Genomic DNA, 22,976 nt, shown 5'->3' on the forward strand with positions numbered 1-22,976 from the left:
TCAGGAACAACACCAGTAGACAGTGCTTCACTATTTAAATTGACCTAAGCCTGAATGGTGACCAGAACACAAGTACACAATCCTGCACTACCAGTCAGGCTTGGGTCTGTTTAAGGAGTGGAGTGTTGTCCAGTAATGATGTTCCTGAAGAAGCTTTGTGGGCGAAAAGTTGACATAAACTGGTTCCTGTACTCTGCTTTTGGCCTTCCTTCGAGTATTAATATTGTTGCTGTCTTTGCTGCTTCCTGGACTTTGATGAATAGTCGTGGAGAAGGAAGACGTGTTTCTGAGCTCTCCTCTAGCTGCAGGGTTGCCTCACCGGCGTTAGCTTTTTCCTTTTACTCGCCACTAGGGCGTTTTTCAATAAAGTTAGGTTAGCTAGACCTCATTTTCCTCCCTGGCCTCAGTAGATATAGTAGGTGTCTATATCTGATTACTGAGATTGCCTTTGCTTACTCACCTCTGGAGTGTACCCCCCACTGATCGCTCTGGGGTGTGAGTCACACACAGGCGCGTCCTCCCGACAGTGGGTTGAGAGGGTAATCTCAGCCTAGGTGGGTCTTCCCCAGGTACTTTGCCCTTTGGTCGTTTTTCTCTCTCTTCCCACTTCCCCTTCACGGGGGAAGTGGTAGCTATGATGGACGCCCCTACTGCCTTCCCCCCTTCAGGGGGGGAGGTAGTCCTGACGACATCCCTACCGTGACTGACCGGCCCCAGACTGACGGACGCCAGACTCGTTCCCCGCTTGACATACCTGTAAATAACGCGACCTTCGTAAAGCTTCATGCACTAGTTTCCACTCCTCTGTCCAGACTCAATCCCTTCATTGTCAAGAAGATGATTGACCACTGTGCGGGAGAGGTGGAACAAGTAAAAAAAACTTGGAAATGGGGACCTCCTAGTAAAGACATTCAACTCAGCTCAGGTTAAAGACTTGCTAAAGCAGCTCAAGTTTCACTGCCATGATATCGAAGCCAAGATCCCAACATCCACGAATTCCTGCAAGGGTGTTATCACTTGCAGGGATCTCATGGTGATGAGTGAGGAAGAGATCATACAGGAACTTGCTCAGCAGGATGTAATTGATGCCAGATTCATCACTCGTTATCAGGAAGGCGTAAGGATGAAGACAGCCACTGTTGTCCTCACTTTTGGCAAAGTTTTTCTACCTACAAATGTCAAAGTAGGATATGAAATTGTAAATGTAAGACTGTACATCCCGAATCCCCTTCGTTGTTCAAAATGTCAGCTCTATGGACATCATGAAAAGGCTTGTCGGGCTTCCAACATCGTGTGTGGCAAGTGTGCGGCTGTAAGTCACTCTGCTGACAACTGTACATCCGAGACTGAGTGCTGCTTTCACTGCCAGGATGCTCACTCCACTTCCTCGAGGGTTTGTCCCAAGTGGAAGGAGGAGAAAGAGGTCTGCACTGAGAAAGCGACTTGTCTTGTCGGTTCCCCTCGTGTTTCGCAGGGTGTGGCTGTTTCCACCTGGCTGTGTTTTAGGATTGGTTCTAGTGGCTGGAATTGGTTGTAGCCCATCAGTATGACTTTGCGTGTTGCGAGGTCGGGGTTTAATTCCTTTATGATTGCAGGGTAGCCTGCTACTGTTTTGCAATACTTCAGGGTCTCGTACGTGTCTTGGTCGTGTGGTGTTAAGATCATACTGTAGTCTCGTCTTGTTGTGGTGTGGAATTTTAGGTTGGGGTGTTCCTCTTCTAGCTGCATGACTAGGTCCATTGTTGTGGCGAAGGCCTCCTGCTTTGGTATCAAGAAGGGTGGTAGGTTTGTAGTGGGGCGTGGGGCAGTCTTTACAGAGACAGCTGGAGTTCTTCTGGGTTGGATGTTTGGAGGTCGTGCTGCAGGGGGGTTGTCGTTTCCCGATTAAAGGGGGGCTGGCAGAGTTAGTGAGTCATTGCTGCTGTCATTGCTTCGTTTCTGGTTTTTGTTGTTCTTTTTCTTGTTTGTGACGACGGTGAAGTTTTCGTCTTCATCTGGTGCTGTATTCGAGTTGTCTGCCTCTTTCTCATCTATTTGTGCTGTGCAGTCTTGGGCCGTGTCGTTGGTGTCACTGGGTGAAGTGGAGATTGCTTCTGTAAGGTCAGATTCTGGCGGTGGTGGAGTGGTGTCCATTTCACTTGAATTTTCGGTGGGTGGAGTCAGCGGGTTTTTCTTCTGTGAGTTGTCCTGTTGCACAGGTACTTGCTTTTTTGCTCCTGGTCTGTGTTCCTTGGGGCTGGGGTCTCTTGGTCTTTTGTTTAGGCCAGCTAGTTTAGTCATGTTGCCTGTGGTTGTTGTGCCTGTCTTCAATTGTATTGGTTTTGGCTTCGTTGTCTTGGTTTTGGGGATGGTTCCTCCTCCTCCTCCTTATCCTTGGGGAGGGGTTCTGGGTTGGTTGGTCGTTTTCTTCATAGTGATAGGGAGAGAGAAAGGGAGTGCCCAAGCCTACCTATATCAGCGATCCTAGGCGCCGGGTTTTTACCTCCCCCGTCCTCTAAAGGACGTCGTGGGGAGGGACCCTTGCACCTACGCTGATTGCCCCCTGAGGGGAACCTAACCCTAACAGCGTTTTGCCTGACTGCAACCCCCTGGCTCCCCAGCCAACCTAGTGGACCCCCTTGTGGCGGCCCTAAACGGCCTTCCCGCGGGGTTCGGTTCGCCAGTGATGGGGTTGCAGGAAATCCTACGGCGATGTGGGCAAAGGATTGCAAAGGACGGGGAGATAGAGTGTGGTGTATTGGATGTGTGTGTGTGTATGTGTGTGTGGGGAGACGGTGGGGGGGGGAACGTTACAGAAAGGAGAGTGTTTGGAAGGCGGGAAAACCCGCCTGACTGTGATATACAGCTGTCAGTTGCCCAACAGTGTATAATCACAGTCGTGTGGTGCTGCTGGTGGCAGGAAGTGAGGAATCGAGTTGACGAAAGTGAAACGTGGGATGTAAACTCCGTAGAGTTAAAGAGCTGGAGATGATGCTCCTTCCGCTGTTCGAATGAGAATGGGTGGTAGGAGTGGTTAGCCTGCCTATAGGGTTGGCTGGTCACATCTACGAGAGTGAATTAGTAGTGGTGAGGAACTTACCGTGTACTATTTCAGTGATTCTAGGTTCCGATTTTATTTTCGCTCGGAATATATGTATTACACCAGATCCGTTGTGCATAGAGATCGATGGGGGGAAGGTAGAATTACAGTCGAGAGAGGAGAATCTTCGCATAGATGGTGCTTCCTCCTTGCATGTAGTTGAAATCGGCTTATCAGATGACCAGGAGTATATCTCTGGGCGTTGTATGACGAGTGAGACAGTCGTGATTGATCCGTTCACAAGTGGAATGATCCCGTTAGAGACTGAAATTTCAGGATGGTCCTTTGGGTTATTCTCACCTAATCCTGGTAGTACTTTCGCTGCTATGCTGTGGCCAGGGATTGTACAGATGGTCCCGGGCGAGGCGGGAGGAAAGTCCAGGGTTTATGTTGCCTACACTAACGCCACCCCTGACCGGGTCAGTATATCTGGCAGGTACAGGGTGGGGACAATAGAACCGTTTGAGGAGATAATGTGGGACGAGAATCAGGAGGATGAGCAAGGGCAAATAACTGGTGTGACACAGGGAGAAGGGAGATTAACTAAGCTCTTTCTAAAAGTAGATGAGTTATGTCCACCGGAGACTAAGAAGAATGATGCTCTCAAACGTCTAGTGCGAAAGCATCCTCAAGTGTTTGCCTTGCCTGATGAACCACTGAATATTACACCTTATTTCCTCCATCACATCTGTGCAACGGGACCGGTTGTAAACCGTCGTCCTTATAAGGTACCGGTTAAGTATCACGAAACTCTTAGGCAACAGCTAAATGAACTAAGGGAGCAAAATATAATACGTCCTTCTAGATCACCATATTGTTCACCCTTGGTCCCGGTGGCGAAGAAGGATGGTGGACTAAGAATTTGTCTCGATTTTCGCCATTTGAATAAGCAGATAACATCAGACCCCTTCCCATTGCCAAACATTGCACAAATTCTTTCCCAGTTAGGAGAAAATACTGTATTCAGTAGCTTGGATTTGAGGCAAGGATACCATCAGATCCCTCTGGATGAGGCGTCACGACCGCTGACCGCATTTTCCTCACCAGACGGTCATTGGGAATATAATAGTCTACCGTTTGGCTTAAAAGATGCCTCTGCTGCGTTCCAAAGGATCGTTAACGAAGTCCTGATAGGACTGACAGGGCGTATCAGTCATACTTACCTGGATGACATAATTGTCTATGGTGAGGATTTTGATTCACATGTACAGAACCAAGATGAGGTCCTTGCCAGACTTAAGGAAGCTCAACTTACTCTTAAGTTAGAGAAGTGCAGTTTTTTCAAAGATGAAGTGTCTTACCTCGGACATATAATTTCTGCAGAAGGCTTGCGGCCCCAACCGGATAAAGTCCGAGCCATAAGGGAAATTGCTGTTCCTAAGACACTGAAGGAACTCCAATCTTTCTTAGGGTTAGTTAATTATTACCGTAGATTCATAAGTGACTATGCTAAGATTGCTCTGCCTCTCACAAAACTGACTCGTGGAAAGAAGGAAGTGAAAAACAGTAAACAAAAAATCGAGTGGAACGATGAGGCGATCAAGCTTTTAGAAGTCTGAAAAGTAAGCTTACTGACGACATCGTACTCAAGTTTCCCTCCTTTGATAAACCATTCTATCTGACAACTGACGCGAGTGGTACTGCGATAGGTGGGGTATTACAACAGGAAGATGAGGATGGACACCTTAGACCGTTGACATATTTTAGTAGAGCATTAAATAAAGCTGAGCTTAATTATGCCACTATCGAGCAAGAAGCCTTAAGTATTGTGTACGGATTGCGGATAAATCGGCCTCTTGTCTTGGGATACAAAGTGATTGTGCAGACGGATCACCGACCCCTCACGTGGCTCTTTAATGTGAAGGAGCCTTCTGGCAGAATAGCTAGATGGCAGATACAGGTTGCCGAATACGACTTAGAGGTATCCTACCTGCCAGGACACCAGAACCGAGTGGCTGACGCCTTGTCACGTCTTCGCAGAGAGCAAGACGAAGATATAGAACTTATAGCTGTTACGAGTGGCGTGACCGATACAGACACTGTAAGCTGGAATCTTGACGAACTGCGGAAGCAGCAAGATGCGCATCCGGTTTGGGGATCATTGAAGCGGTATCTTCGCGGCATTGCGGAAATATTGAAATTGAAGCACGTCACTACGACTCCGTATCAACCTTCTGCGAATGGATTAGTAGAAAGAGTGAACGGAACTGTCATTCAAATCTTACGTACGATGATCGACGTAATGCAAACCATTGGCACCGAATGATACATTTGGCATGCATGGCTTATAATACAGAGTATAATAGGTCGATCAGGGACTCGCCCTACTTCCTGTTGTACCTGAGAGACCCACAAGTACCCTATGAAACGATACATGAGACTCAACCTCATTACAATGTAGATGATGCGAAACATATGCTAGCAGCCATGGCCACTAAAGTATTTCAAAGATGTCAATTGTACTTGGACCGGGCTAGTACCGAGAATGAGAATTACAGGGCTAAAAAGGCTGTAGTAAAACCGATCAAGGTAGGAGACAGAGTGTACGTACGCACGATTCCTAAACGAGGAGTTGCTAAGAAGTTACAGCCTCTCTATGCAGGACCATACAGAGTCACGGAGCGTGTTAGTGATGTAATTAAAGTACGACGTGTGAAGGATGGAGCTGTCTCCACCCTTCATGTTGATCGTGTGCGAGTAATCCCCGAATCTTGCCTCACCACTAAGGATAATAAGAATGTACGTAGGGCATACCCAGTACATGAAACATGATGATGATGATGATGATGATGATGGTGATGGCAAGGACGGCTCAGATGATTTTACAGCCATTCCGGTATCTGGCCGCGGTACGACACAATCATCCAACACGCCAGTAAACCAAAGTTCTATGGGTGCTACCAACCCAGTTCAGCAGAGTGGGAATGAAAGTGATAATGAAAGTAGAAGCGAAAATGAGAGCGAGGATGGAGGCGAGATAGAAAACGGAGCGAGCAGTCACTACAGTCGTTCTATTTTATCAAGGCAGTTTGGGTCGGGCTCTCTGGGACCTCACTCTGTTAGCTCTGTTGCCACATCGTCGCCACACACATGCTCTCTCTCTCTCTCTCTCTCTCTCTCTCATATATTAACTACTACTAATTGTATTTTCTTAATTTTTTCTCTTGTTTTCGACTTTTTTTCCACACCACCCCTGAGGTAAAAGTCTAAAGGTGCATTTTTTTTTTTTTTTTAAATAGCTTCCATGGCGGGAGACTGACCGAGTATGACCCACTCACGCAGGGCTGTCCCTCGTGTCACCACCTGACAACGTCTCAAAGGCAACTCTGACAAGTCTTATGAGATGTATACTATACTACAGCTTTTTTATTGAATTACATCTATACAGAGTGTTTAAAAAATATTTATAAGTAGTTACTAGCTTAAAATAGGAGAGTTAGAGAGACAGAGAGGTGAGCACAAATAATTACACGTGTGTCGGCGGCGATGTGACAACAGAGCTAACAGTGTGAGGTCCCAGAGAGCCCGACCCAAACTGCCTTGATAAAATAGAACGACTATAGGCGAGTGGAGAAGGGGAGTCCCCGAGTAAAGTGGTCGGCCGGGCGCCAGATCGTTTCTCCCCGGTTAGCAGCCTCAGCCCTGCGTCGGCCCCTAGATACAGCCTAAGATCACGCACAACAGTAGACGATTTACCTCTAGTTATGGATAGGCCAATAGAACACACTGACAGGAAGACAAGTAAAGAATAAGTTACTAGTCATGCTATTTTATTTTTGTTCCAGATTATGCTGCTTGCAGTCGTAGTATCAGGAAAGACTAGGCACATTGACCCCCACGTTGAGAAACCTGCTCCAACAGGCCTCATCTATTCTCCAGTCTCCAAACTTATATCAACTGGAAATCATTATGTTGTCCCTGTCTTGTTAATACATGATGAGTTATACCGACCACTTACTGAGGCACAGGATCTGGTTGACTCTGTCCAGTGGAATATAGATCACATGGACAACTCATCCACCCTTGTGTCGTCATTAAGAGAGACTTTGAAATCATTTCAACATGAGTTTAGAATTAGATTTGATGACTTAAAGAACTCTGTTAATTATTTGTTGTCGGATAAACCACTGTCAGGTCGTAGAACTAGAGGCGCAATTGATCTTGTTGGCAATATTGCTAATGCTTTATTTGGGACTGCTACCCAGAATCAGGTGGAGGAAATTCACACTAGATTGGGTCAAATTGAACAGATGTCCGAGAATGAGCGTCGAGTGTTAAATGTTCACTCCCAAATACTAAATACGACCATAAGAGACATGTCACATATGCATGCTGCAATTACTAAATTGCAGCGGCAGCTAATATTTCACATGCTGTAATTCGGCTCTTCTCCATAAAAACTCTAGCGTTAGAAGGCGAAGCTCGCATATTTGAGGCTTTTCTTAATCTCCAGTTAGCTTTGTCGGATATCATTGTCGATCATGTGAGGATTAAGTTAGGCCTACAGAATATGATGCAAGCTCGTCTGAGTGTGGACATCGTGTCAAATACCTTATTGCTGGAACTTTTAAATAATATTTCTTTAATGAGACCAGGACTGCTTTTCCCTGCTCGACCCGAATACCTTGCGTTATATAGGGATCTCGTTAAGGTAGTGCCTCGCAAGACTCCCTCTTCAGTGTGCTTCTACTTACTATGGTCCGGTTCAGGGTGACCCGGCAGATTCTTTTGATGTCTTCCGGATCACTTCCTTGCCTTATAAAGTCCCTGACACAGATGTCTATGTACAGACTGTCCCCTCTGCCAAATTCATTGCACTGAGTGAAAATCGCTTACATTATATGCTTATGGACGATTTCACTCAGTGCCGCACTCATCAGCAGTTGCTGGTGTGCGAGCCGCAGAGTCCAGTGCTGAGGTCAAGTACTAGCACATGTGAGAGTGCTACATTCCTCAACAAGGACTTTGCGCCTCAGCTTTGTAGGAAAAGTCATTAAAAACTTTGTTCCTGTATTTGTTAAGAATAACGATAAGTGGTGCTTTTCTACGAATAAGCCTATGCAATTTACTCTTAATGTGCTGTTAATGAGATAAGTAAGACAATACAGATTGTTAAAGGTATAGGACATTTGGTCCTGGGTGACGGTTGCAGTGCTCATAGTGAAACACTCACACTTCCAGCTTATGCCACCCTCACCAAGGATACTAAACTGTCTCTACGTGTGAATCTGTATGGCTTTATGAAAGGTAAAGGGACAAAAGACGCCGTCATTAAGTGCCTTTCTAGCTATACTGACTACTGCAGGGTATTCATTGACCTCAAGGGTGATTTCGATAAGGCCAATGGAGAAGTAATTTTATATGAATTAACTAGCTTGGGGGTAAGGGGAAGATTGCTGCACTGGGTGGGGGATTATCTCTTTGGGCGGCGGGCCCAGGTGTGGACCCAAGGGACACTGTCCCGGGAAAAGCATCTAGAGCTTGGTTCACCACAGGGAGGAGTCCTAAGCCCATTACTTTTCAATCTTTTAATGAACAAAGTGGCGCGTGAAAACCTGGGTTTCGGGGTCAGTGCTGTAATTTATGCCGACGACATCATGATACAGTCCAAAACTTTTGATGTTATGCAAACTGCACTGAACAGGTTCGGCAACCTGATCAAAAGTCTGGGTCTTGTAAGTAACGAGCGTAAGACAAAGTTCCAGTGCCGTGCGTTAGGGGAAAAACATTTAGTAATTAATGGCAAAAACATCGAAAGGGTGAGAATTTACAAGTACCTAGGTATGTATGTCGGCTACACAGCAGACTGTAAAGATGCCGAGATGACCCACATAATAACGCAATGCAAGGCACGATTGCAGCCCTTGAGATCAATGGCCTATAATGGTGCAGGGGTGGGTGTACCAGTACTAAAAATGATGTACCTCACTACTGTCAGATCGGTATTAGAGTACGCAAGCCCAATCCTCTCTTGCCTTGGTGAAGGAAGGCTGGAAAAACTTGAAAAAATCCAGAATGCCGCAATGAGAATCATACTTAGCTGCCCAAGGAACACCATGATAGATGTCATGAGACTTGAGCTAAATTTGCAGAGTGTAAAAAATAGAATTCAGGAAGACAATGTGGCGGCTGCAATAAGACACATGCGGTCAGAAAGCGGACTGGGACTCCGTAACAGCATCAAAGATGTTGTTAACGGAACAGAACCTTCTGGAGGCAAGGCAAGAATGGCTATGTGAAAGAGCTTGCGAGGAACGTACTCAAATACGAGGTACAAAACTTCTGTGAGGAGATACCGCAGGCACCTAGGCCTCCACCCTGGGAAGAGGAAGAGGTAAAGGTGAGCATATCTCCACTACAGAAAAAGAAAGAATGTTATGCTGTAGGTGTGTTAAGGACACATGCACAAAACCAAATAAATAAACTCTACAATGAAATCACTGCTCACGTCTACTGCGATGGTTCGGTCAGAGAGGATGGCAGAACAGGGCGTGGGATAGTAATATTAGATAAAGTAGACAGTGCATGTGTACAGAGCGAAATAAATTTTAGTATAAGCAACAACGTGTCTTCCACTCAGGCAGAGCTATATGCAATATTATACGGCCTCAGGGAGATCACAGGAGGTGAAGGAGACGTGTGCTTCTTCGTAGACAGCTGAGGAGCACTGGAGTCCCTTAAGAGCACAGCACCTGCACTGGCAGACGTAGTCTTCCAGTGTAGAGCTGTCCTGCATCAGCTCAAGCAATCGGGTAGATTCATATCATTCACATGGATACCATCCCATGTTGGAATACCAGGTAACGAAAGAGCTGATTAACTAGCCAAGAGTGCAGCAGAAAAAGAAGACATAGATGTAGTATGCCAACTAACCTTGAAACAGATTAAAACTATAATAAGAACACAACAAGGTCAAGAGGAAAATCAGAGACTGGAGCAGCAACATTCTAGTAGTGAAAGTATGTATCACTATACTAACGTTGCTCTGAGAACCCACTTCACATATGAAAAATATAGAAATAAGTGGAAAGATTCTGTATGCACTAGACTGAGGTTAGGCTATAAATATCTGTGGCAGCTTGGAATGGATACGGATCGACGCCATGATTACGCATTACATCATTATTCTCCCAGCACTTGCAGCGGTAACATCTCTCCCCCAGTAGTCAAACTTGGAATCACATCTCTCAAGACTTTCGCGCTGCTATCTAGGCGAACTTGTAGTTAACTTCAGTGACTTTGTCTCCACGTTCCTTTTCTATTTTGTCAGCTGGCATTCCGGCCTGCCACGTAGAGTCCCTTGCCGTAGTACGAAGCCGAACCCTGAAGGGGTACCGTTAGGGTACTTCCACGAAGGGGGGCCTCAGAGGCCTGGTTATAGGAGGCGGCAAGGGTGGCATTCTGTTAGGGCTAGGTTAGGCAAGACCCTCACGGGACAGTGACGGGTCTCCCACGACGCCCTCTAGAGGGCGGGGAGTTAGGCCCCTCGTTACCGTAGGGAACTGCCGGACTGCTTGCTGACATTTGTTTGTCTACTTAGATTGTTTATTTATTCAGTCCCGTACATATATATGGACACATAGGCTTGCGTACATGTGTACATTTACTGATGTACATGTGTATGTTTGTGTGTGTGTGTATATATAAGTAATTAAGGAAGGGGTAAATAAATATATAATTAGACAAATTATATATATATATATATATATATATATATATATATATATATATATATATATATGTATGTATGTATATATATATATATATTGTATATTAATATACATATATATATAGAGAGAGAGGGAGACTTTTTGCTGACATTTATTTGTCTTCTTAGATTGTTTACTTATTCTGTCCCGTACATATATATAGACATAGGCTTGCGTACATGTGTACATTTACTAGTGTACATGTGTGTTTGTGTGTGTGTGTGTATATATATAAGCTAAGGAAGGGGTAAATAAATATATAAACAGACAAACTATAGAGAGAGAGAGAGAGAGAGAGAGAGAGAGAGAGAGAGAGAGAGAGAGAGAGATTTTTTCCATGCGTGAAGATGGCGAGAGTTAAAATTAAACTCTCCCGCCCTAAACTCCGGAACACCCAGATTGGACTGCTACAGGTCCTGGCTAAATTTGAAGTAGCCACTTTGAAAGTGTTTCCCAATAATGATGCTTTAATCATACTGACGGCAGATGACTCGAATGCTGACAAGATCTTCTCAGAGGAATGCACTGGAGATCTCCTGGCCAATGACTATGAACCTGTCCTTCCCCCACAACTGCGCTCACGTAAATCCGTCATCTTAAGAAACGTAGACAACATCATCTACGACAACAATGAGGATGACATCATACAAGAAATAACCTGCAACAACACCTTCATTCGGGAGGGAGACGTGGAGAACATCTACAAGTTTCCACGCTCTCACAACATCAAAGTAACATTCAAACAGATTGCGCAGGCAAAGAAAGCAACTGAGGCAGGACTTAAACTGTTCTACCTCAGCATTCCTCACTACCAAATTGAACAAGAACAATTTATCCCGATCTTGACCTGCTACAAGTGCTATGCAGTCGATGGACACTCGGTAAAGGACTGCCCCAAACCTCGAGAGTACAAAGTATGCTCCCTCTGTGCCAGCACAGAGCACAAGTACACACAGTGCACCTCAAGCACAAAAAAATGTGTTAACTGTGATGGTGAACATGGAGCAACTGCCATATCCTGCCCTATAAGGAAAAAAGCGGTGCAGGAGAAGAGAAAGTCTATTGCCCAGTTGCCTGAACAGCAAGCTGGACAATCAAGAACTTACAGTACAGCCGCTGCAACAACAATCAACAGCAACAGCACTACCACTAACTCACCCCTACCAAGCCTCACAGTCCCGCCCAGTACTATTCTGTACTGCATGTATGAAGCACATATGCTTAATGCAACATACCCTGGGACTTATGCTACTCACCTAAATAAACTGTTCCAAGACAATGGAATTCCACCTGTCAAGGCCCCAAGCAACCCACCCTCTAAAGCTATCCTAAACAAAACCAATGCAGTTACCACCACACCCCCTACTGCCTCCCCTCTACTCCCCGCCTTCCAGACTGAGTCTTCAACCCTCACCACGCCCTCAGAATCAGCAATCACCGACAATGAACTGATGGGGAATCCCCCCATCGCCACCCAATCGCACCCCCCCACCCAGGTAACAGCTGAATCAATCAGTGATGAAAACCGGACCCCACCATCGCCCTTTAAGGCAGAAAACGCCACTTCTAACGCTACTCTACCGTCACAGAACACAGAGTATATAACCGATGCCTCCACTTCAGAGGAAGACGAAGAGACCGACGAAGAAGAAGTCAGTGCCAGTGAACTAGGAGGAGTAATAATCTACAGCCTCGAATCCCTCCAGGAAAATAAAACAAAACTAGATAGGCAACAAATAGCAGCGCTAACAATCGCATCACATGTAAAAATCGAATACGGCAATGACAACCTTTCAACAAAGTACGTGTACAGTCTGTTCATCCAGAAAAGGGTTGATATCAACTCGTGCCAATTCAAGGTTGCGAAACCCGGCTTCTTCAACAAATGCCATAGTGTATTCCTCCGCACTGACAGACTTAGAAAAAACCCTACTCGTACTGTTAACAAATAAATGGAAACGATTAGAGTAATTCAACATAACGTCCTCCACTGGCCGACAAACAAACGAACTCTAACGACGATCTACCAAACTATAGCACCTGACGTCGTTCTCATCAACAGCCACGGAGTTGAAGACAGTGACAGTATAAAAATCTATGGCTACACTGTCCACAAACGTAACACCAGTGGTGAGAACGGCGATGGCTCAGCTATAGCCATCAGACACGGACTGACATACAGACTAGACGATGACTACATTACAGACATGCTCTCAATCACGCTGCAAACCACGACAGGACCACTTAAACTAGCAACGACGTACATTCTCCCACGACGACCATTCCTACCATTCCCCGACTTTCACAAACTACTCTATGACAACGACCCTGTATACATACTGGGCGACCTAAATGCCAAACATCCAGCCTTGGGAGACAATTATGACAATACAGTAGGACGAAACCTAATGACATTCATCAACGCAGGCACAGCACTGCATACTGGCCCCAACTTCCCAACCTTAATCTGCCATAATAGTGCCACATCACCTGATATCATCATCACCAACAACCGTGCCCATCATCACACCTTCTCTCAACCCGGCCCTCTAACTTCATCAGATCACATACCCATCGTATTCACCATCTCCACCTCACCTATACATATCCCTGCCACACCCAGACTCAACTACAGACAAGCTGACTGGGACCTTTTCAGAAGGACCTCTGACGCCTCCCTCCCTGACTTCCCCTCCCTTGACAATCAGACTCTGGAACACATAGACACTGCACTTGAGCAGTGGCTTAAAGCAGTGGATAGTGGCATTAAACCTGCTATCCCTACAACAACATTTAAAATTATTAGAGCACAAAGACCTTCCCCAGAACTGCATGTACTCCAGACTCACTATACAAGACTGCACAACCTTGCTGAATGACAGGGACTGACATACGACCAATACCAAGAATATCGACAGCTTCAAAGAGACATACAAACACTGTGCAGACAGCTCTGCAATGGCCAATGGAACCTTAAAATCACCCCGCTGACAGAGAAATATCCTGACCCAACCAAGTTCTGGCGAGAAGTACGTCTTCTCAAAGGAACAGACAAACGACCCACCCCTTATCTGATTGACCGCCAAGGACGTAAAATACATGATACCCAAGGACAACTGACTCTTTTTACCAACCTATGGCGTGACATTTTTCAAATATCTGACGACGAAAATGACGATTTTGACGAGGACAACGAACGAATGGTCCTTCACTTCCTCAATGACGACAGAGACAGAATCCTCCCCCATGACACAGCAGACTTCTCCAGACTAACGAACAACCTTCTCACTAGACGAATCACAGTAGACGAACTTAAGACAGTAGTCATAAAAACGAAGAACACGGCCCCAGGACTGACAGGCATTAACAAACAAGTTATCATGGAATGCTCACACTCCATGATAGAAAGACTCATCGACATTTTCAACGCCTCCCTGTCCGCGGGATACTTCCCTGACAAACTTAAAGCAGCCGTAATAGTAATGATACCTAAGCCAGGAAAGACTGACACGACACCCGAGAACTATAGTCCAATCTCACTGCTCGAAGTACCAGGAAAACTGCTTGAAAGGATCATTAACAGAAGACTCCGACTTTACCTAGAGACAAACAGACTTCATAACCCCAGACAGTACGGCTTCAGACCACAAAAAGACACAAACAAAGCCATAGCCCTGATTTACGAGACTATCGCCCAGACCCTGTCGAGACGGGAACAGTGCTGTCTCGTCCTCAGAGACGTAAGCAAGGCCTTTGACAAGGTCTGGCATGAAGGACTCAAATACAAACTATTACAACTAGAACTCCCTACCATCCTCGAGAAGTTTTTATGCGACTTTGTGACTGACCGCACCGCGAGAATTAGACACAAGGACCAGTTAGGCGACGTTATACAGCTCGACAGTGGGGTGGCACAAGGGAGCGTCCTCTCCCCCACCCTATACATTCTTTACACTAGTGACACCCCCCCCCCACCTCCAGACTGCCTAGACATAATGTATGCTGACGATGTGACTCAAATAGTGACTTACCAAGGACGGTCCAAACTCATGATGGCCAGCAAAGTAGCCAGAGAAATCACCAGAATCAGTGATTATGAGAAACGATGGAAGATCAGGACTAACCAACAGAAATTTAAAATAATTCCATTAGCACAAAAATACATGGAAGAAATCATTGTGGATGGTGAGCTACTAAACACAAGCAATGAGGGAAGCCTGTTAGGCCTCACAATAACTCAGGCCGGGGTCACAAAACATGTAAGGGAACGAATATGCAAGGGGAAGGCAGTACTGTCCACCCTCTACCGTTTTAAAACGCTAAATAGAAAAATAAAAAGCCACCTCGTTAAAGCCTACATTCTCCCTTTGCTAGAATACCCTCCTGTGCCACTGGACACTATATCAAACACCCAAAAACTAAAACTACAAAGAGTATTAAACAAAGCTCTGAGATTTGTCGAAAACGACCATCACCCCTTCAACTATATCGCAGAACAATTACACAGCATGCACAAAATAGCTGCACTAAACATCCGGATGCACAAGAGGGCAGGAAAAATCTGGCAAAAACTAGAAGAGACCAGAGACCCAAATTACGAGGACATCACCAACAAAGAATACGGGAGGATGCATAATTGGTTCCCCAGCTCCCTCTTAAACAGAAATAGACCGACACCAAACCCAATTTATACGTCCCTCTAACGACAACCCCTCTCATTATATATAATAACTAATAATACAAACGGCAGCAACGAAGCTTAAGACCACGTTACCCTATATCCCATACACCTGCCGACCTTGAACTGACCGCACCAGACCACCACTACTGTCAGGAGACAGTTGCACTGCACACTCATTCCCTGCCCACTCCTGAGTGAATGCACTCCGTCGTCCGTTGTGCTAGCTCCTGAAACCAAAATGTAAGGAGCTGTCACATCTGATGGCGGGGTCGTGAACGTGGAGTGGGTTGGGAATAGACATTGCCCATGCACAGCCTATGCCTCGTGCACCCTGCTGAGTGCCATGGGGAGGAAAGATAATTTCTATCCTTCCCCCCCCATTTTCTTTAATACTAAAACTCCTCCTTTCCATGACTATAGAGCCTGTGAAATAGAGAGCAGCAACCCACCAAGACAGCAGAACCCACCAATGCCACAGAGACAGGCACCACCCTTAGTAGCGCCGGGGGTACAAACTATGGCTCTTCACCTTCATCAATATATCTACCCTTGTCTGCACATACACAGAGTGACCGCTGTATAGGACCAACAGGAACACAGCATACACAAAAAATAAAAACTAAGCCACAGCAATGGAGACGGCCCCCAATCTTTATACCTCCGACTGTCTTTCATATTTCCCCACTTAATCTCTTCCAATCTCTCCCTCTTCTTTCCCCCCACTTTTCTATGACGAAGTGAAGTGAAGTGCGGCCACTCGCAGCCCACCTCTCGCCGAGGCAACACCTCCACCGCTATTCCCGGCGGGACCAGCTCTCCACAGCAGCCGTTTCAGCTGAAGGACGGGTCTGTCCTCTCCACCTACGGGAGTGCCCTGGTCAGCCCACCAGGAGGTTGAGGCTCGTCCGCCCTTTCCATGGCCGACCTCCCTCCCTCCGCCACTACCTTGACCGGGGTTGTGCCCTTGTGTCCACCTGGACTGGGCCTTCCCTCTACGCTTCCACCTGCTGCTGTGGAGAGCTGGAGCGAGTGAATGGGGGTTGAGGGCAGAGTTCGGAACGCTTCTATCAGAGCTTCGGCGCCCTCACCATCGGCGCCGTTTAGTCTACCATGCGCTCGTCCCTCTCTGCCCTCTGTAAACATTGAGCAGCCGGCCGCCAACCACCGCCGAGTCGTTTGGAGATTTCCACCTGAGCATGCCGGCGCCCCTTCCATCGGCGCCGTGCAGTCTACCGCTCTCTACCCCTCGCCTCGTCGATCATCGGGCTGTTGCCTCACCACCATCGCCTCGTTCCCTTCCTCTGCCGCCCTTGCCCTGTCTGCCAGTCTGCCGTCCGCGCTTTGCCCCTTCATTGGAGCTGTTTTCTGCATTTTCCCTGACGGGCTCTCATGTTTGCCCGTTCCCCACCACGTTGTGGGGAGAATATTTCAACAACAACAACAACAACGTCTGTGCGGCGACTGGACACAGTCCAACAACTCCCACTATCATACACACAGACTCGGCTTCGGCCATTCACACCCTTCGCCAAAACGCTCACAAAGACAACATTCACCTAATATACAACATTCTCAGCACCACCCAAGCTATCCGCAATGCTGGGGGATCGGTTACCATAAATTAGATCCCTAGTCACGTAGGCATTGCAGGCAACGAAAAGGCAGATCGAATAGCAAAACAAGCCCTAGAAAACCCCAGCATTGATTTTGTAATCTCCACGAGCCTGCGCCAAGTCAAGCATGCCATTAAGACCAGGGCAGCCAGATTAAATAAAGAAGACCACCGCCTATATGTTGAACTGGGTTCCCCCTCGGCTAGATGGTAATCACTTGCCACACGCTACAAACCACCGCCAATCACAACTAGATCCAACCTTACGATGCTCAATCGTCTGCGCCGCCTTCGCCTGGGCTATAAATGCTACGATGAAATGGTTCCAGATGAAACCCCCGAACCTGCATGTGAACACTGCCAGGAGGCTCCACTTTATCCCCTCCTGCACTATCTTCTCAGATGCCCAGCCACATCCCTCATCAGGAAACGACCTCTTTCTAACCCAGACACTCCCAGAACTCACGAAGCAGCCAGATCCATAAACTCTTTACGTAATGCTGCAGCCTACGTTGTAGCCACGGCCCCACTCTCAGCACTGACTGAGGTGGTGCGCTCTGCACCTCCTCCCACCTAACGTGCATATCCACTGATATGCAGGGTATGTATGTGTGTGTGTGTCTGTGCGAGTGTGCGTGCGAGCATGTGTGCATATGCATATATATATACATGTGTGTATATATGTGCATATAGTTTTTAAAGTCAAGAGACTGCTCCTGCAGTCTTCATCACTTACTTGTCTCTGCTTAAATCACTGACTGGGCTAACATATGGCCCGGCCCCTTCAACTTCAACGAAGGGGAAATCTTCAACAAACAAACAAACATGTGCGGCGGTGCCCATGTCGATGTCAAGTAATGTCATTCTGCCTCAAGCTCTCGCACCGTGCACATCTCCCAGAAGAGGCCTCCGATCTTCCACTAGCCAGTGGCTGACACCTCACTGCGCTCTGATTGGATGGCGCCGGATCTGCTTCCTGATTGGAGGGCACGCGATCCAGCAGAATACGACAGTTTTCCAACTGTCTCACAGGCAAATTAAATAGGAAAGCAGTACTGCAGTGTCAAATCCAACCCTCCCTTAACAATTCACGCCGATGTTGAACATCCAAGCCCGTGGATCATTCCTCACCCCTGTTCTCTAGCTGAGACAGACTCAGAATTCCCAAGATAGACTTTGGTCCTTTTAAGCTCGCCCAGTATTCTCTTCCCCACTTCCAGTCTGTTGCTTGGCCAGGCCAGTCCTCACCATGCCCGACTCGAGAGCGACTTCGTCAACCTCTGCTCACGCCTACGACCCGTTGAGGGGGGCACCTACTAGCAGATCACAGTCGCCGGGAGCCGAAAAGATCGTGGGGACCGTGAATTGGTTCAACGTGAAAGCTAGGTACGGATTCATCAAGCGCCAGGATACCGGTGCTGATGTTTTCGTGCACAGTTTTGGGATCGTTGCACCAAATTCACGGCACCTCCAACGCTCTCTAGCCGAGGGTGAGACGGTGGAGTTTCGTCTCTCTCAGTCTTCCAGAGGTCCTGTGGCTAAGGATGTCTCTGGGCCGGGAGGTGTTGCTGTGCAGGGCTCTGCCTATGCACGGCGACGCCCCACGGCTTGGAGGCGCCGGCCTAAGGGTCCTGGAAGCTCTGGGGAGATAAACACCATTGTTGCGATGTGTATCGCTACTGCAGAAGCTTTTTGTGGGGGTGACAAGGTGGCTTTGAGCGTTCTCCTCCCTCAGATTTTTGAGGAGAACGAGCTGCCACGCCTTGCCATCCCTCGGAGCTTTGCTGGCGATGCAGTATCGGCCCCTCGTCAGAAGCGTCAGGCCCGGCAGCTGCAGCCACCACGACCCCGCAGTACACCGCGGAAACGGCTGCAGCTTGATGCCCCTCTCAACAGGGCAACTGGCTCTACCCTGATCACCGACCCGGAACCGACAATGGACATGGAAACTGGATCTACCATCGCCGAGGTCCACCCCCCACCGTCAGCAGCCGAGGGAGAACTGGCCGTTTCTCCCGTCCCTTCAGTCCACCTGGACGTTGAGGGCCCTCCTTCCTCGGTGCCTCCATCTGCTGCTGGGAGTTTGGTGGATCTTCCTGTACGTGCTGCATCTGCATCTCCTGTTGCCTTACGTTCTTCTTCCCCATCTCTTCCACCTACGAAGAAGAAACGGAAGGGCAAGGGCAAGCGTAGGAGCAAGGGCGACCTTCCATCTGTTGCCCAGCGTATTGCTGACGCCCTTCCGCCCATCGATGCCTCGACGGCCGCCCACCTGGCCTCAGCTACTGACTCTGATCTTCAGGAGATGCTCCTTGATCTCTTTACCCCTGCTGATCCTGATGATCCTTCAGCTCCAATATTCCGCCAGCTGTATGTCGACCTTAGGGAGGCATACCTTGATCAGTCCATCTCTGCCGACCTGGAATCTCGTTTGTTTGTTTCCCTGGCTCACGATCCGCCTCGTTCTGCTGTACTGGAGTTCATCGTCACTCGTTTGCTCTCTTAAGAGCCGCCTGTTTATTTATTTACTTTATTTTTTTTTATTTTTTTTTTTCACGCTATTTCCGTGACGGGCTTAACTCTAGAGGCTATCTTCCCAGTGTACAGGATAGAAAACAAAAAGCTACTGGAGCATTATCCCGCTTACTCAGATTCAAGGACATGCCTATAAAAGTCAAATCCCACCTTGTCAAAGCACTGATCCTCCCCATACTAGATTACCCACCCATTCCCACACACACCTTCAGCTATACCCAACTTAAAAAACTACAAGTCTTACAAAACAAAGCCCTCAGATTTGCAACTAATCAGCAGTACCCTTACACACTTAACACGGAACAAATTCACGCCATAACTAAAACCAAACCGTTAAACATAAGATTACATAACCAAGCGAAAAAAATCTGGAGTAAAATCGAGGAAATAAACCCTGAAACATACAACGCATTAACTTACAATATCAACGATGAGAATCGCTCCTTCCACAAATGGTTCCCTAGTAGTCTAAAAACCATATTAAACAACCAAGACCCTATACCAATTTACTAAACTCAACCCAAACGATAAGTATCGCACCAACGAATACAAAAACCCCACCTATTTTCGACATAACCCAATTACGACATAAACCCAAACAACCCAACCAAACCCTCAAAAGCTAGCTCGCTAGCGCAATTCACACATACAAAACATATGAACACGCACCCACGCACACGCCCACAACCACGCGCACATTCGTACGTGCACGCACGCGCACACAAACATACACAGCCATAACCACTACATATACTTACCAAACTAACACAATATACAAAACAAAGCACTTACCTAACTCAACAAACAAAATTAAAGCAGTTATCTAACAAATACTATAAACAAAACAAAGCATGGTGGCCAGCCCACCAACTGTCTACTCCCTCTTCCTTCCTCTTTCTTACTATCCCTTCCCCTATTCTCTCTTCTTTCCCCACCTTCCTTAAAAAAAAAAAAAAAAAAAAAAAAAAAAAAAACCTGCTGATCCTGATGATCCTTCAGCTCCAATATTCCGCCAGCTGTATGTCGACCTTAGGGAGGCATACCTTGATCAGTCCATCTCTGCCGACCTGGAATCTCGTTTGTTTGTTTCCCTGGCTCACGATCCGCCTCGTTCTGCTGTACTGGAGTTCATCGTCACTCGTTTGCTCTCTTAAGAGCCGCCTGTTTATTTATTTACTTTATTTTTTTTTTATTTTTTTTTTCACGCTATTTCCGTGACGGGCTCTTGTTTGCCCGTGTCCTCACCTAGTGGGGCAAATATTCCAAAAAAAAAAAAAAAAATTCTCTTCCCGGCAGCCGCAGCGGTAACATCTCTCCCGCTCGCTCCCGCTCTGCAAAGACTCGGCGCTCATAGTGAAACGTGGATAGCGCAAGCTAAGACTTTCACTGCTGCTTCTCCCAGCACCTTACCGATTACGACTTTCCCGTCATTCTGCAAGTGTCAGCCCGCTCACCTTGGCTGAAAATCTTTTTTTACTACGTAAGACTACCTTTATTTCTTAGATTTTACTTTGATCCTGTTAGGCTCGCCCAGTAGAGGCTCTGGTGTGGTACGAAGCCGAACCCCGAGGCCAGTGGCACGAGGGGACCCCGTTCTGGGGTGGTTATAGGAAGCACTGGACTGGGTATTTTCTTTAATAGGGTTAGGGATCAGGGGTACTCCTTTGACCTTGCAAGTGGTCACTCCCTTTAGAGGGGGGGGGGGCGCGGTAGCACAGTGGTAGAGCGCTGGACTTGTAATCGGGGGATTGCAGGTTCGAGCCTCGCCCGGGCTGCCGTGCCGGGAGGGGTAGCTCCCTCCTGTAACCCTAGCGGGGCTATATAGTCCAATACAGGGCTTAGCTCGGGGGAACTCCAATTCTCCCATTTCCCTTTAGAGGGGGGGGGAGTTTAGGTTACAAGCCCCAGATCACAGGTAGATTGGACCAACTAGGCGGCCTGTTAATGGCCTATCAGGATTTTTTCCCCATGTTGAAAAATGGGTAAACTTAAAATCAAACACAGTAATCCCCAAGAAAATCAAGTTAAACTGAAATTGCTTGAAATAGTTGCTCCTCACAACATAAAAATAACAGGACTCCATGATTCAAAAGAATTCATCATCGCAACTACAGCCACAGAAGATGACACTAATAAGCTCCTGTCTCATCCTCTGAAAACATCTTTACAGGACAATGGCTTCACCCCAATCCTCCCTCCCGACCTAAAAGCTAAAAGGAGCATTATATGCACCAAAGTAGATGACATCATCTACTGCCACAGTGAAGAGGAGATTGTACATGAAGTCATTAAAGAAAACTCTTGGGCCAAAATCACCAAAATAACCAAATTTGGAAACAGAAACACTATGAAAATAGAATTTGATGATATCAAGATGGCAGAAAAAGCAATAGAAGGGCTGAAATTGTTCCATCTGTGCATCAGCAAAAATCAGATCCAGGCTGAGAAATATATACATATCATAATGTGTATGAAGTGCTATGAAATGGACACACATAACATCAACGAATGTCCTAAACCCAAAGATTTTAAAATCTGTTCTGAATGCTCCAGTCTTGATCACACTTGGAAGAAATGCAACTCCAACTTCAAAAAGTGTATTAACTGCGAAGGAGACCACCGCACTATGGCTATGAAATGCCCTAAAAGGAAAGAAATAGTAAAGAAAGCAATAAATACACCCCCCCCCTGCCACAGTACTACCAGGTCTAAGCTTTGCACAAGTAACAAAACCAAACCCTAACACCCCAGCAGCTGCTATACAAAATGGATCTCCCAACGACAAGTTTGCAGACTACATGCTTCTTATCATGAATGCTCACATGCACGAGCTTGCAAACCCAGGCAGCTTTAATAAAATTCTGGGGGAAAGTTGCACACTTAATGGACTACCAATTGTCAAACTCCCCCCTAACCCCCCCTCTGAAAAAATTTTACAAGCCATTCTGCCATCTACAACTAAAAATAACCTGCTGAGTCATCCCTTTACACACAAACCATCCCTATCTCTGAAGAGAAAAACGAAGAGGCTATGGCGCTTGACACACATGAAGATGAACCCATCCCACATGGAAGTAATGACATCCCAAAATACCAAACAGACAGTGAATCAGATGAACACCTAAGCTCCTCTGACGAAGACGAAACCGAAAATGACAAGGTAGAGGATTGTAGTCCTCCCCTCAATTTGAAAGTCAAACAAAGAATACAAACAAAGAGAACTAGCCAATGCTATAAAAGAAAACAAAGCCTTATTCATACAAAATCACAACATACTGAATCCAGATTTAGCACTCAACCAACTAAGAATCACCTGTGAAAAACTAGAAACCTTCCAACATCTTATTCGGCCAGCTAACA

Source organism: Coenobita brevimanus, chromosome 62 (assembly GCF_032717465.1).
Source record: "Coenobita brevimanus isolate Jiangsu-jjx chromosome 62, ASM3271746v2, whole genome shotgun sequence".
Classification (NCBI taxonomy): domain Eukaryota; kingdom Metazoa; phylum Arthropoda; class Malacostraca; order Decapoda; family Coenobitidae; genus Coenobita; species Coenobita brevimanus.